Genomic DNA, 17,350 nt, shown 5'->3' on the forward strand with positions numbered 1-17,350 from the left:
AGTTTTGCGCAATGTGAACATCTTTTTTTTAAGCCCCTAAGGTACAGGGCAGTCGGGAAGCGTATCGATGGGGAAAAGGCAGACTGACATAAACCTTTTAAAACAACGGAAACAATTTCTGCATTCTGATTATTGAAATTTAAAAGTGCTGTGTTGTTCTATCACCCCTGTTTCATACCAGACCACTTACAGCACCGGTGTTAAGGCAATAAAATGAACGCTCTCTATCGTGGTATCCCCCTTGGAGGGATTTCTCTATTTCTTTATTTAAATGGGTTCATTTTCAGAGGGATACACAGTGAGGGTATTGTGATTTTACCTACCAGTAGCAGGAGAACGGAGCTGCGCCAAGAAGCTAACAGAAGCTAACAAACACTGAATAGAAGAAGAGCTGCCATGGATACCGTTGCAGCCAAGCATAGTTTAATGTTACACAAGACAGTTTTACCAAGTTGCTCAAAGTCTAAACTAGCATTGTTGAGCATTTAAGGTGTAAAGTTTACATTCGACCAAACGCCCCCCAAAGGCATCCCAGTGCCCCCCTTTTGTAACATTTTCCGCCAGCGCCCCCTGCTGACCTCTGAACGCGCCCCTGGGGGCCAGTACCGCCCAAGTTGAGAACCGCTAATATAGAAGAAAGATTTCATCACAGGGGAAACATGTGCTAATGTACAAGAATGAGAAGAAGACAGGTGTGTGATGAAGAAAAGGTTTGGTACCAGGGATCACAGTTATGTAGACAACAGGGTAAAGCAAAGATTTACACCATCTTTTTCTAATTTTCTACTGCTCCGTTTGAATTCTGCAAAATGAGTCCTCTGTCTTATGTGCCCAGTAGTATTATTTGAAGACTATTATATGGTCATAATCTTGGGTTTAAAATCAATCATCATTAAAACTCAACAAAACTGAGCAGAAACGGTTTAAGAATACTTTTACTAAATGAGCACACTCAGTTAGGCTCATATTTGTCCCTACTATAYAAACAATGACACTTTGAATGTTTCAACCAAATTAATAAAAAATAATAATTTGATGTGATAATCTATGCTGTAATGCCAGCATGGCGTTTTGTGTAAATAGGAAATGGTCAGTGCGGGATTTTCCAGTGTGACCCAAAAGAGGGTAGTGCCATGTTACCAATGCATCCGCATATCCCAGATTACAGGATTCTAATGAGGTCGTTACAGTGACAAAACTTATTTACAGGTATGTGATGTAGGACAGACAATGAAGATGGACCATTACATCGGGTGAATAAAGGTCAAAAAAACAGGTCTTAGTTGTGTGACATCAGCGTTCTGCTCAATCAATCACTCTTTCCCACTTGCAAGATGGATGAGAGGAAGCAGTGCCACAGATACATCATTGTTTTCACTCTGCTGCAGCAGCAGGACATAATGAATCCCATGCTTGCTGAGAGGTCAGAGTAGAGAGGGCTTCTTTACCCCTTGGGCACCACTTTGCCCCTCCACCCCCTCCAATAAAGACATCCATGCATGACAGTAAGGAGTTTCAGTTTGCTTCAGACAGTCTTGGAGGAACAGATGGGGTTATAACAAAGTGAAGAGGGGAGATGTTGGCGCTAGTAACGCGACCACCTGGCTGTGATGTTGTGATAAGACCAAAGCTAGATCAGCTTGGTGTTGTCAAAGCTCAACACGTGGTAAGAAAATAATAAAAGACTTAGGAGCATTACATCAATTGAGACATTTCTTCTTGTGTTAGTATAGTAAAATAAATTTTCCTGAGTTTAACAATTGTTGAAATAAGAGTTTATTTGTAAATCTGTTACTTAATGATAGGACAAAGAAATCAAAAACTCTAGAAATCCAAATGAATATAAAAGTACATTTAATGGATAAAAAAATAAGAGCGATTTCTGTCAATCCCGACAGAAATGGACTTAACCATGTGATATGAAGACAAATGATATGTGTTGACCAGGTGAAGAAGTAAGCAGTGTGGAATCGTCTGTGTGCCACTTTCTCTAGTTTTCTAGTTCTATTTAGTGTCACTTTCCACCTTTTTCAGCACCCTTACAGACCAAGTAATTTTGGATGGAATAAATGCTTATTGATTTTCAGAAAAAGTAAATGTCTAAATAATGTCTAAAGTAGTGGTTCTAAATGTGGGCGGTACCGCCCCCCCAGGGGGGGTTCAGAGGACGGCAGGGGGCGCTGGTGGACATTTTTACAAAAGGGGGGCACTGGGATGCCTTTGGTCAAAGGTAAACTTTACACCTTAAATGCACAACAATGCCAGTTTAGACTTTGAGCAACTTGGTAAAACTGTCTTGTGTAACATTAAAYCATGCTTGGCTGCAACTGTATCGATGGCAGCTCTTCTTCTATTCAGTGTTTGTTAGCTTCTGTTAGCTTCTTGRCGCAGCTCCGTTCTCCTGCTACTGGTAGCTAAAATCACGATACCCTCACTGTGTATCCCTATGAAAAATGTACCCATTTAAATAAAGAAATCCCTCCATGGGTGATACCACAATAGAGGACGTCCATTTTATAGCCTTAACGCCGGTGCTGTAAGTGGTCCGGTATGAAACAGGGGTGATAGAACAACACAGCACTTTTAAATTTCAATATTCAGAATACAGAAATTGTTTCAGTTGTTTTAAAAGGTTTATGTCAGTCTGCCTTTTCCCCATCGATATGCTTCCAGACCGCCCTGTACCTTAGGGGCTTAAAAAAAAGATGTTCACATTGCGCAAAACTATGAAACAGGAGAAGCGGGACATAAAACGGAGCGGTGGACTAGATGTGAATTATGGCATAAAAACAGAGAATCCGACGCTGAACAGTGAAAAAATCAACACATGATGTGAAACACATGACGATTAGGCGGCGCAGCAGGTGATGAGTGAAGATTACTGGTGGTGAGCGTCAATAAATTCTAAAATAAATCTAGCAAAAGGAAAGAAACTAAAGTGGACAAAGCAATACACCAAGAGAGGATAATACTAATCAAATGAAACTAAATGGAAATGAATGAAGAACAAAATGCAAGAATAAAAAGTAAATACAGAGGAATAAACTGGTATGGCAAGACCTTTCGAGCAATACTTAATACAGAGAGAATAAACAGACACCATCCATCCATCCATTTTCTGACACCCTTGTCCCTCAGTGGGTTCGGGAGGGTTGCTGGTGCCTATCTCCAGCTAGCGTACCGGGCGAGAGACGGGTTACACCCTGGACAGGTCGCCAGTCTGTCGCAGTAAACAGACACTACTTCCAGATAAAAGGTAAAATAATATTGTTGAAATGTCAAGGGTTTGTTGAGACCACATCTAGTACTGAGAATAATAATATCTTACAGACCATAACAGTAAAGAATTTATCACTTATTTATGTTTTTAATTAGATTTGATATATTTATTTCTTCAATATTATTTTCATGTCAGTGTTAATATCATGAGGCTGATGACTCCATGACACTTTCAATTTGACTCTTTAGGATTTGATTAAGAACCAGATTTGTTCTTTGTAATTTCTGTCCAGTAAAACTATTAATCTATAAATCAATAAACAGGTTTATATAAAGATATAATCCATGTTTCTGTCTCATATTTGTATGGCATTAAAAGGACCTGGAACTTTTGTTTTTCCACTGGAAGCTCTGGTTTGCACAATAAATACTATGTGGGTGAAATTTTATGATTGATACGTTGATGTCCCATTCTCCTAAGGCAGCACAGAGCTGCACCACCAGAAACTGACAAACACTGAAGAGAAGAAGAGCTATGATTAATGTAGTTACAGCTCTATCGTTTTGCAAATAGATCAAAGTTTAAACTGGCATTGTTGTACATCTTTTATCTGGTCATTTTGTGGAATATTTAACAACTAGAAAATGGCACAAAATAATATTTTTTCCACTCTGATTGGCTGCTGTTAGGCCTACAAATTTTAAGTTGAATGTTCATTGCATTTTTCGTAGACGCCTGTGAAAATAATTTCTATTCCCATTACTTTTTTGTTCTCTGGGAAATTATTTTTGATGATGATACAGAAACAAGCATAAAAATCAAAACATCTACAATAGTGATAGTAATATTAATGACACAATAATGGTCAGTGCAAAGTAGCCTACAAATTCTTTGGTGGGGGGCAGTGAGAGACCTGGATAAAGGCTAGTGGGGCGCTGGCCCGAAAAAGGTTGAGAAACACTGGTCTAAAGAGTCAAGGACGTCAGAGCGCGTTCAGTATCCTTTTGCTCATCTAACATYAAGAATTTATTTATTCTGTGTGTTGATGACAAACCAAATAAAAAATATTACAATTATAACACTAGTAATAATGTTAATATTTAAACTTGACTTTGATGAATTTGCAAACAGTAATGATAAAAGAAAATTTCCACATATGCCTATTCTGTAGAAAGAGTAGACTGTAGAAAGAGGATACTTGAAGTCTTCAGTGAGCCAAAAATGAGAAATGCCAGGTCTTCCTGATGTGATTAGGTGAAATTTTAAAAAGTGATAAAAAAAATATGTTTAAAATTACTTTTAAACTTGTGATTATGACTTTGTAGTAATATAGAAATAGTAATATAATATAGAAATAGTAATACATCATTGTTGTCATAGCATCCGCCACCTGGGGGAGCAGATGCTATGACAATTATAGGCCGAGACAACCAACAACTTAGGACTAAAATGTTCCAACATTTCAGAATCAATAATCTATCAAAACTCAACACTATCGATACAGTTATTCCATCCATGTGTATGTAGCTCTTAGCTGAAGTAATGTTTCCTGTCCAAGAATATTGTGTACATGTAATTTAGAATTCTAATAAGAAGAAACGTGCATTTCAGAAATCTACATTCCTGACTTCTTGCTTACAGTAAAAATGATCCTGTGAAAAAAAGGAAATATTCAAGAGGCCAAAAAAATGTATAAAAAATACTCAAAGACACATCCTGAGTTGATTAAAAAATTGTTTTAAATATCTTTATTTTACGTTGTAATTCAAGTAATTGAAGAATTGCAACCACACTTAGTCTTAATCTTAGTCATACGTTTGTCAAATTTTTATCCGTATTATTTTATACATATGTTTACATTTAATACGTGAGAAAACAACTTTGTTTATTCAGTCAGTATTTAATGCAGCTGACAAGAAATTGATAACATATCAGGGTTTCCCCCAGTGTATTATAAGCCTGGCGGCCCGCCATGCTTTACTAGCCCCGCCGCCAGGCTAAGCGTTGCTTGTTTACGTTTCTAGGGGGAAAAAAAATTGTTTTCTTTTTTGTTTTGTTTTTTAAAGCCAAGCTGCAAGCGTCTCTATTGCTCTTAGCATTTCACTAGCAGAGCAGATTTATTCCTAAATGATAAGTTTATAATAGATAGGTTTATAGTTTATGCATTTAAAACCGACAGCGCGCGGACTAATCACACAGCTGGTGCCTCTGCGCTTTGCCTCTGCTTTACCTCAGTGCGGATCGCGGGCGCCTCCTTTCACTCAAACTGGACACAGGCTGACCTGTATGGATATTTACATAAACCTACTGTGAGGAATTATGATCCTTTGGAGAACTCTAGGTAAGAGTTTAAAACCCACCGCGTTAGCTCTGGTTGCGCAGCTCAATGTGAACCGCAGGAATAACTTGTAGCGAATTCAGAGGTTGCGTTGTGGAGTGGTGAGAATGATTTATCTTTGTGAATGAACAATTATATGCTGCGTTTACATCTCAACACGCTGCCCAGAGTGTGGTTCTGTGTCTGTCTTCCCTGTAAAGTTTATGTCTGTGGTCCCGGTTGGCCGGAGTATTTGTGGATAACCAGCAGCGTTAACCTCATCATGCAGGTTCAGCCCAGTGAAGAGCTTTCACGCTCTCCTCGGAGTCACGCATCACCCTGATTTTATATTATTTTATTATTATTTTTATTATTATTTTTCCGGTTACACGAGGCATCAAACCATATCAAATGCGTTATCTACTTAAGAGTTAATGCGCGCGGCCACACGGAGATCTGAGAAACTCGTCCCATAAACTCGACCAACCAGAATAGTTTCTGTGACGCTTATTAAAAACTCAACAGACACGAAATGGAAGAGTTACTAAGCCACATTAGCAGCATTGAATTAAATCTCGCGTTTGTTGCGCATCTCTGCRTAGTGCAGCAGATTACCTCATCAAGCAGGACTGTATGAGGCCTGGAGCAGAATTTGATTTAGGGGCCCCTTAGGGGCTAAAAATATCAGCACCTCTAACAGCTTCTGTGTTAGATTTAGTGAAATATGGGAGAAGGGGGTAGTTTAATTGGCCAGCCTAAAAAGCAATAAGTTATAATCCCAGTTTACTCATTTGTATTTGTAAATTCAAAGATTAAACTCACAGCATCAGATTGTTGCTACGTTAACAAAACAATCTAACTATGAATATTGTTCTTTGAAGTTTTACAAAGTAAACTTGCTAGCTCCTTAAAATCTTGGACCTAAATGTTAAACAATTTAAAATCTTTTAATTTATGTATGCCTAAACAATTGAAGAAAATTTAACAGCATTGATCATCTCAATAAACAAGTGTTACATTTATGCATCTGTGGTCTGTTTTAAAATATTAGCGTTTATGGGGCCCCTGAAGCTCTGGGGACATGATGGAGCTGCTGACTTAATTTGGATTAAACAGAAGTGCAAATTTGTTATTTTTAGACTACTTGTGGGTTTAAATACCATTTCACTGGAGATGTTTTTCCTTAACATATAATTACACACTAATACTTTTACATTTCCTGTCAACTTAACATCTTTTAATACAAAACACGGTGGACCGCCTCGACGCCCCGACCACCAGGCTTAGCAAGTTTTCTGGGGGAAACCCTGAATATAATGTAATTTTTTTTCAAATTTAGCAAATTATAAACAATTAGCCTTTCATCTTAGAAAAATAGAACTGATTTGTGCTCTTTCAGTACACACACACGCGCATACACTATATGTACAGCTCTGGAACAAATGAAGAGACCACTGCACTGAACCCTATTGAAAACTTAATGATTATTCCACCAAACATTAATTTCTGAACTCTTCCCGAGTTAAAACATTAGTATTGTTGTTTCTATATGAATATGAATTTGTTTTCTTTGCATTATTTGAGGTCTGAAAGCACTGCAAATTTGTTGGGGATTTTGACTATTTCTCATTTTCTGCAAATAAATATTAAATTTGTTTGCAGAAATGTCCGTCCGTGCAGATCAGCAGTCTGCCGTTAGGCCGAGATCTACTAGCAGCCTCTCAGCACACACTGGGGTGGATGCAAGATTTGACAGATTGTGATGGAACTTAAGGGCCGACTTAACAGGCAGCTTCGCCGTCATACGTTGACCTCAACATTTGACCCTTGACCTTGTTGTGTAACAAGGCACAGCACAGCAGATCCACATGTCAGTGCTGTCATACTCAGTGTTTCTGGCTGACAAAAGCATGTAGCCACGTGGTGCTGGCCTCCTAATACCAGTCAAATTCGCGCAACACCTCTACTAAATCTGCTTTTCTTGAAATAAATTCCAGTGGACGACTTCATGTAAAATACTATAATACTTTTCACTAGCTTAAATTTTAGCAGCTTTCAACCATAACAGCCTCTAAGGAAAAATGTTTATGCTCATTATAACATTACAAAATGTAAGTTTTCCATCTGACTACCTAAAGTTAATCAATGCATTTTTTTATTGCATTTAAAACACAAAGTTATGGTTAGAGGAGAACTTTCTTCAGCTCATTCAAGGGAAATAGCAATATTTTTTTAAACAAGTAAAGATTTTCAAAAGAAAAACTTACCAGTCTTTCATGGAAACGGATTGGTTTTCATGAGTTACAGCGACTCTGTAGCACACGCTTTCTGTGTACACACTCATCAATGAAAATTACAAAAGAAAACAGCTAGGAGTAGTGCAAATATTGATCCTATAGTTTATCAGTAGAGTATCTGACAGTTTGATGTTCATGGTTTTGGACATTAATGGTCTCAGTCCCACTTTTTTATCAGACCTTCCCACTTTAATGATACGAGCCATCCAGACCCCTCAGGTCTTCCAAAATAGCTATTTTGATAAAACCCAAAGGAAGAACAAAAACCATCAGTGAGGAATCATTTTGTTAATATGACCCTCATCTTCCTACAGACATGATGACATTATTAATGTTTAAAAGTAAATGGTCTATCTTTTTGGTTATACTGTCTAATACTGCAAATATAGACCACTAGTTCCACCAAAAAACTTTAATAATTATTAATTTCTAGTTTCACCTTGCCTTAAGTTAATCTGCCTTAATATAGATTTTTATTTACTTTTTGTCTGTTTTATACCATTTATTTAAACATAATGTAGATTCTATTTTTCCTCAGTTTTTTTATGTAATATTTCTATTTTTTATTATCATATGTATTCTGATCTTAGTCCAACACAAAGTATTTTAGAATCTATGCTTCTTAGAATTTTGCTACCTTCCATGTCCTCTCCTCATGTTTCCTCAATTCTTCACACCATCATCATCTCTGTTAACCAGACATTTCAGCACATTGTTTTCAAGCTAAGCCTCGTCTAGCTCATCATTGCTTCATCTCTTGATCTTATGTAAAGCACACTCCGTTACTGTCATGTATAGAGCCTGCTCTAAATAAAGAGACTGATTGTTTAATTGATACATTGATTATACAAAATCAAAGACAAACTGATTGTACAATACAGGGAAGAAGATTTGTCAATAGTTGTGTGGTGGATGTTTTTTTTAATTGGGGAAAGTAGATGTATTCAGATCAACGACTGGATAGCCTCCCACTTTTAGATTATTATTTCATATTGTTGCAGCAAAAAAGTACATGATGGTAGATGCACCTAAATTTGTTACCCTCTTCAAGACGTCAAAGAAACGATGACTTTTATTGTGTTTGTTCCATGCATCTAATCAACATTAACAGTTGATACGTGACTGGGCTCTGGGTCACGCTGTGGTCAGTGAGGGGGGGTGGAGGTGGAGTAGGGGTTCTATCACCACCACTTGACATGCTCAAAGGAGCAACTTCTCTTTCATCATACCAGGGGTCAGAGTTTTATTGCCTCACAGAGCCAGCTAGCATATAGCACTGAGCAAACTCAGGCCTACAGCAGCCATCTGATTAGAATTAGCTCTAACCCCATAAAAGACCGTCCACATCAGCTGGATGTGACCGGCAGCCAATAGACTCTGTCCCTGGGCAATCTAGATACAATCGTACCACCCTGATATTAACCTGATTTTTGAGAAAAATTAAATATCCCAAGACTTTAACAAGCTTAAGAACAGGAAGTTATTTTTAAATGTTATTTTATTATCTTTGTTTCTTACATTAAGCCACATAGTACTGATTTGGTTTTGAACTGGTGATCAAAGAAAAAAAAACAAACACTTTAGTTTAACTAAATTAGGTAAAAACGCTGAAAAACTGTTAAAATTTAAAAGTTAATTATTGAGTTGAACTACATTTCCATTTTTATTCCACTAATGAGTCTAAACTTTATCAATAAAAGAAGGATGCAAAAATATTTTTAAATTTGTTCATGGCAAAGACCTGATCATTTCCAACTTCATCAACTAATCCGTGGCTAGTCCTTTCGAAACTCAACAGTACAACACTTTTTCCAATTAGTTAAAACATCGCTGGGCTAAAAGTTCACACAAATATAAATAATAAATTTTTTTAGATTAGAACTGTTTAAAATCGTTTTTTGTATCTTTATTAATTAATGAAATGAAATCATAGTTGGTTAAAAATCAGTATCGGCATCAGTAGAAAAACTTTAGATAGAACACCAGCGACAAAAGTGTGATCTAGGGATCTGTAATAATCAGACTGCTAACAGTTATCATGGAAAAGAAATTAATTTATTGTTTCAATGGTGAACTCTGACTCTGACATGAAGGATGTTGTAGACAACCTCCACAACTTAGTAACTTTGTTGCTACATTTACTGATTTTTCAAACATAAAAAAAAGTATGTCAACCAAAATCAGAAGTCAGGTTTTATAAAGATCCCTGATTGGCCAGAAAACTGCAAACGGTGCACTCCTAAATATTGTGTAGAAATAATATAGTTTGTGTAAATATTGTTTGTATTGATAGTACTTGTTAAATAGCAAAAATATGCAAAAACTGTTCTTTTACAACCTGGAGAAATCTATGCATGTTTGTGTTCAGGTAAGAAGAATAGTTTCTGTTCAACAGATCAATTTGTTGTGAGATCAGTAGTGTAGTGAGGGCACTCACTACACTACATACCAAGTTCAGTGCTTTACAGCTGCCTATAAAGTCATCCTCCAACCAAACTCAAACTGAAGGCATTTATTGCCTCTGGGTTGGCGACTTGATGAATATCACAGAAGCCTGACAAAAGCCCAACTCTCAGATCAAGCATCATTGCGTCATGATACTCCAGCTTGTTCCATACTCCATCACACAGCACAGACGTAGGGCTACGGTGCATGGGCTTCCATTAGCATCTGTTAGAGTCCTTCTACCTCTGCCAGGAGCGAGCAGGCAAAGTGCCCCAGCCCTGCAGCTCATGGATCAAGTGGAGGCTGTAAATACTTTGCTGGGTTATGTTGAGGTCAGCCGAGCGCAGAGGCAATAATCCTTCAGGAGCATCATCCCACTGTCCCTGCTCCTCGTTCAAATAGCACTTACCTGCCACTTCCCCCTCGCCCCCCGCATGTCACATGATATACCTCCCCTCACACACACACACAAATAAAACATTTAGACTTGCATTATAAATGAAGACATTATTTTATATAAATTATTTTCAGTTCAGTTCCACTGCAAAATTATCAGTTCTCTGATTTTACTTTTTATAGGTATACCTTTGAGTAAAATGAACATTGTTCTTTTATTCTATGAACTACTGGAAACATGTCTCTGAAATTCAAGCAATTTTGGCAGAAAATGAAAAAGGGTCAAAATCACAAAAATATGCAGTATCCATCATGCATGGACCTCAGTACTGAGCTGCGTTCCACTGCTGCTGTGGCGATGCATCACCATTTGACCTCCATCAGCCTGACCTCAAACATGTTGCCAAGAAACAAGAGCCAAAGCATCAAGGACATTCAGCCTTTAAACCTCTGGGGCAAAGGAGACTTCCTGCCACAACACTGCACATAAATGCTTCGTTTAAAGTTCAAAGTTTACATAGCAAAGGGCATACATCAATATTTTGACAACATTTTTGGACTTGCATACATATTTATGATGAAGTGTGGAAATATGTATACAAATGTGAAAGAAAAAAGTAAGAAAAAAGACGGCCAAATATGCAAAAGAGTTCAATCTAAAATGCTGAAAAGTGGCATGGATAACATAATGGCATCCCAAGCCAAGTTCATAAAGTTAGGATGTATACGGTGAATTAGAGGGAACCAAGAGTACTTTTGTATGAGTGCAACTAGGGTGCACCGACAAGTCGACCAGCCAATAAGTTAGCCACGATTTTCTTAATTGTGAGATCAGTGATCGGCTGACACATGTGAAAATGATCTTTTCCACTGATCTCATCTACCTCAGCAAAGACCTGAAAATCAGCCACTGTCCTCTTTTTCTCTGCTGCGAGAGAAGTTTGACTGACAGACCCACACGTTCACAGTTAACAATAGTCACCCCACTGTCACCAACTCAGCGACTCTCTTGCTATTAGAGGTGTGCCGGTCGATCGGTCATCGATCATAATCTGGCCGATTTTTGTGAAAAAGTGCATGATCGGTGATCGGCGATCATTGGTTCTTGTTGCCGATATAGATCACCTGCATCTCATTTCGCAGCCTGTCTGTGCAGCTGGTCTCCTCTTTCCTTYACACTGCGCAAACACGCAGCAACAAATCCTAAGCGATGTGGAACTATAACGCACTGAGTGAATGGGGAAGTTTGCGTGTTGCAGCGGAAAATTGAAGCACGTGGGGTGAAGCAGGTCAAAATGCATCAACACAACGAAGCTAATGCGACATAAAAACAATGCCATACTTGACAGAGTTTGGCTACATCGAGGCTCACTGCAGTAAAAAAGACATATGGAGGATCAGGTAGCATGTAAAGCAGCGCACCGCTACAAACACTCACCCGGATTAGCATGACGGTCAGAAAGCTAAACAAATAACCCGCAAAATTATTTAAATCTTCGAGGTGCGATGTAAGACGCTGGTTCTGCTCTYGCTGTTGAACCGCTGCTAYGCGCTACAGGTAGTAATATTTCACAGACGGAGCRCCGCTTCTGCTCCACCTGGTAGTGACTCTCACACCGAACCTCTGTTTAAAGCTGCAGCATCTAACCTAAAAAAATACATTTTACATACGTATTAAAACTTTTGCTGTCCTAACATGAGACAGATAATCTCTAAAAAAATAATCGATCTCCTCCCTGTTCTGCATAATTACTCCACTCAGTCAGAAACTGCCACTCAGAACTAGCAGTAATCAGCTAGCCGCCATGCTATCAGGAAGTTTTCAATCAGTAACTCTGGATTGTTTATTGTAATGGATCCTGTATTTGCCTTTGAATGTTAAGTTTTATACTTGAATTTTTTTGGCAATGTTGAGAGGTTTTATTTTGGCTCTTTGCATTATTTAGCCTCTTCAGAGCCTTCATATGTTATCAGTCTGTTAAAGATAGTATTACCGATAGCAGTACAATTTGCAGAATGCTTGTTTTGTTTAGTTTTCTTCTTGGAAAAAAAGTTTTTGTCTAAATTAAGGTGAATTCATGGTTCCTTTTTCCACATAATGTAACCGGTAGTGTTTATGCTAAAATAATAATAATTATGTGATTGGTATCGGTGATCGGAATCAGCTATCAGCCCTCATGGGTGATCGGTATCTGTATCGGCAGGAAAAAACCTGATCGGCACATCTCTACTTGCTTTATTTAGCAACATTTTCAGACAAAAAATATAAATCAGTATCGCCAGGTCAAGCTTTTTAGAGCTCAGTAATCTGCAAACAGCCAGCAAACTTCAATCAGTGCACCCTAAGTGCAGAATTTTGGAGACTTAAACAACCAGCACTGTAGGGAGAGACATAAAAGCACCTGGTGGTGCAGTTTGCCTGGAATTTACCTCATGGGGAATGAAGACTTGTGCAAAAAACTACAATTCCAAACCCCTGACAGTATTATGTTAGACACTGAATGTTACGCTCCTGCTCTAAACATCACGGATTTATAAAGGCGACGTGTATAGTGATATGTCCATGCACCATTTTGTACGCTACAAAAAATAAGTAACATACAATTTTTTTGTACAAATTAAGTTTCAGAAGTTTTCCCAACTGCAAACTTTACACTCTTGTATACATGAACGATCTGGTCAGATCTGCTATCGCCTTAGAAACCGGATGTTGTTCTAGTAGGAACACAGTCGCCACCATTCTACTGCTGATTACTGCATACTAGATTCTTTTTAAAATCTCTAAACTGTGCAATGTAAAACATGTCTGGTCTTTCTTAAAAACAATGTCAGGATTGATGGCAGCATCTTTGTATAAACATTTATAGAAAATCGGAATTTGTAAATAATATACAATTCTGAAAAACAACTTCCATCTCTGTCTACTTTTCTTTGAATTCAAAGTATAATTTTTGGGCCTGGGACTTTAACAAGTCAATTTAGACTAATCACATACATTTTAAGGCACTAAAAATGTTAACACAATTGTTTGTTTTTAGCATACAACAGTTTTTCACTGAGTTCCTTTTTCTGTCTGTTTTTTTCATTTTATTTTTTTTTACATGCAAACATTCAGGCAGAATCTTTTTTATGTTTGCGACATCAGCAAATAGCTGCCATGGAAAACAAAGCTGCTTCTGTTGCCCCACCGGGAGTTGATGTCTGCTTCTAAACCGATCTGAGGCGACGCTGGAAAACACTTTTATTTTGTGCCAGTTGTGTTAAATTTGTCTATCAGTGAATCTATTTGAGCCTAAAATAGCATCTCAGTGCTAAAGCTGGTGCAACAGCACAGACGCAGCATCCACAGTCCACATTTCTAAAAGAAAAAAAAAAGTTTTTTTTCCAAATAAGTTCCATGAATGATCAGGGCTTCCTGTAACACTGGAAAGCTGAACAGCTAATAGCAATTTACATCAATTTGATGGTGGAAGCAAAGATTAAAAACTATACATATTTGTTGTTGAGTTCATGTCTCCATTTATTCAATTCAGCAGCAAAAATGTTTTTTGAGTTGAAAATATTGCATATTTAGTCAATATATAGTTTTCAAATAAAATGTCATTAAATACAGATACTGCAATTGAAGCAATATTTTTTTTTAATCTAAGAGAAAACTAACATTTGTAAAGCAGAATGTCGGGCCACTGTTAGAAGAACATCCATTCCCATGTAAACAGATTTGCCCAGATTTAAGCTTTTGGGCTCCAATAAAGATGTTAATGTCTGTCTTTAGTTTTTGGTCTGTGGGAAGAAGGTTCCAGAGTTTGGGAGAATTAAATGAGAAACAAGACTGTCCAAAGGATGTTTTGAATGTGTGTGTGTTTCAAGCATCTCATAAATAGCCTGGTTCCGAGCCTGGTTATAGAAATATCTGAACTACTGCCATTGTGCCTGTTATTTTTTTCTGCAAAGTTTTAGGTTTTGTTCAGGCTCTTCTCTAGAACTTGCTACACAGCACACCGCTCTTGTTGGATTTGTGTCAAACTAATCACTCCTCTGATTCCTCTGAGACGTCAAGCTGCAACTCTACAAGCCTTTTGGTGACAGAAACCCAGAGACAAGAAATGCAACATGATGGATTATATCTGCCCCCTCACCTTTTACTACCCCCTACTCCCCCACCACCATCATCAGCTGCAAAAGAAACCCACTCCCATTCTACTGTACCGGTCATCATTCAATCATCACAGTGGGAGGTGGGGAGAAGGAAAGAGTGGGGGTCACATCCTGTCCCTGTTCCACTTGCTTACCCTTCCCAGGGGACAGGACAGCCCCTCACCGGCTCCATGGAGCCACAGCAGAGGCTGACAAAGCACTTTCTTTCAGCCTACGCTCCCTGCTCATGCCAGGCCGCCCAAACCCCCAGGATCAGCTCCACATAAACAACAAACCTGTCGTCCTGCCTTACTCCTCCCCTGCCTTCAGTCACACCAAACCTGCACACTTCAGGGCAGCTCGTGTGTTGTGCTTGAAGGGATCAATAGAAATTAGGTCTGTTTCCTAAATGTGGTTATGCGGAGACTCTGAGTGGAACCAGAGTTGCCCCGAGCTCTAAGCTGCTTTTGTTTCTTCTGAACAATAGTGGATGATGGTAAATAGGCCTGAGGAGTGGACATTGCCATTCAGCAGACAGGAATGGCTCTTCCAGCTGGACCTCAACATCTGGAGGCATCTGTGTCCTGGGGTGGCAGCGATAAAAATGGGAATGGTTTCCAAGGTGACATCTTCAGTGCCTCGCTACCTTTAGAGTTGGAAAACTACAACTGTTTTATACAGTTCGATAAGAGAGAAAGAAAAGCAGAAGCTTTCCTGTGATCTGTAGGGAGAGAATGTTCTCCTTCCACCAAGTTTTAGGATTTTTAGTGACCATACTGAGCATTAATGATCACTCAGACACCCTCACTGTGTTAAGGAGTGACAGAGTTGAGTAAGTAATAATCTAGACTTCAACAAATTCTGTTTTTACAAAATCGAACCACATTAGCTTACGTCAAATAAATATCTCCCTTTCTGTCAATTATAATACACATTATATATTATAAAGCTGAGAATGAAATGTAAACATTGACAAGAAATGGATAAGAAGCACATTTTATATAAATAAATAGGTTTATAATGAAGCAACAATAAATATATATATATATATTTTTGCTTGGTTATTTGTTTTCAACAAGTCTGCCAATAGATTTTCTTCATTTGAAACGGATTTGTTTACAACTTAGTTACTAAGAAAACTGAAGAAAAACAAAGATGCTTTTCCTTCAATGGTCAAAAATGAAAACATATTTAATTATCAGATTTCCCACAAATTTTCCACTTAAAAATTTCCATACTTTTTCAGACTCAAATTTGATGGAATTTTTTTCCCCCACATGTTTTATTATCATTTCTGATAAATGTGCACAACATTTTCATTTATCTACATGGTTCATGGTAAGAAAACAGAATACTGAATTCGGCTCTTGATATTGTTGAACARAAAAGGGCCATTTCACTAGTTTTGTGGCCCAACTTACACCAGCTCTACAGATTAAAATCTATAATTCTTTGGCTTTTTAAATCAGGGTTGGTCATCGTACATGTAACACTGATTACTTAAAGCTAAATTTGTGACGTAGCTACACATTCGTTCTTATGTAGACATAAGAACAAAGAACATCTGTGGAAACTGTTTGGTGAAGCACACTTCAATCTGAGGGATCACAGGGCCAATTTCAAACACTGATACTCAGTGGTGCCCAAAGTTGGTCCTCGAGGGCCAGCATCCTGCATGTTTTAGTTCTCTCTCTGGTTTAACGCACTTGGATCCAATGATGGTTCGTTAGAAGGCCTAAGAAGAACATTGACATGCTGAAAGGTTGTTACTACCACCAGAGAGAGAACTAAAATGTGCAGGATGCTGGCTCTCGAGGACCGACTTTGGGCACCCCTGGTCTAGGTGAAAAAGCAGTGAAATGAGTGGACATTTACTTGTGACCTGTGTCATTTAAATGAAAACTAAATGTTCAACCAGCGTCAAAACTTTAGTTCTGATGTCAATTTTTACATGAATTACAAATTATTGTAAAAAGCTCTTTCTAAACAGAAATTTAATTATTTTTTAATGACGGGTAAATTCAGTTTGGAAACACAGACATATTTCCAGACTGTTCCAGACCTCAAAAATGGTTTAATAAAACTCCATATCTTTCAAGAATGCCCAGGAACAAGATTGTAATGTAAAGAGAAACTAATTGTGCAAGAGAATGCTAAAAATATCAGAGAAAATGTAATATTCCAACAACTATTAAAACGTTTCAACGTGGCAATTAGTTTTATCTTCATTATAATCATTAATTCCGTGTATATGACCAACTTCAYAAAAATCATTGGAGGAACACTGAATGCTTCCTCCAATGTTTTATTGAATATTTATTTTATTTAAAATGTGTTATTTTTTACAACATCCACAACGAACTTTCAGTGGCGCCAGGGCACCATTACTTCAGAGGAGCCGGGGTTTGGGGACTTTTAATCTTGGATGTGACGATAAATTTTGTTCCCTGTATGGGGGGGTCGAAATGGGACTGGCGCCTGCTGCAAAGTGCTGTGAGTCTCAGTTTGGGTCTGGAATAGGCCGATATTACCGAACAA

At 38.0% G+C, this 17,350-nt stretch overlaps 1 protein-coding gene across 1 annotated transcript in view; it reads right to left on the reverse strand.

Moving 5' to 3' along the window:
• nr6a1a (nuclear receptor subfamily 6, group A, member 1a) overlaps window positions 1–17,350 on the reverse strand; it is a 125,914-nt gene that overhangs the window by 107,149 nt on the left and 1,415 nt on the right. The window lies entirely within an intron of this gene.

This window comes from Poecilia reticulata, linkage group LG9, assembly GCF_000633615.1.
Source record: "Poecilia reticulata strain Guanapo linkage group LG9, Guppy_female_1.0+MT, whole genome shotgun sequence".
Classification (NCBI taxonomy): domain Eukaryota; kingdom Metazoa; phylum Chordata; class Actinopteri; order Cyprinodontiformes; family Poeciliidae; genus Poecilia; species Poecilia reticulata.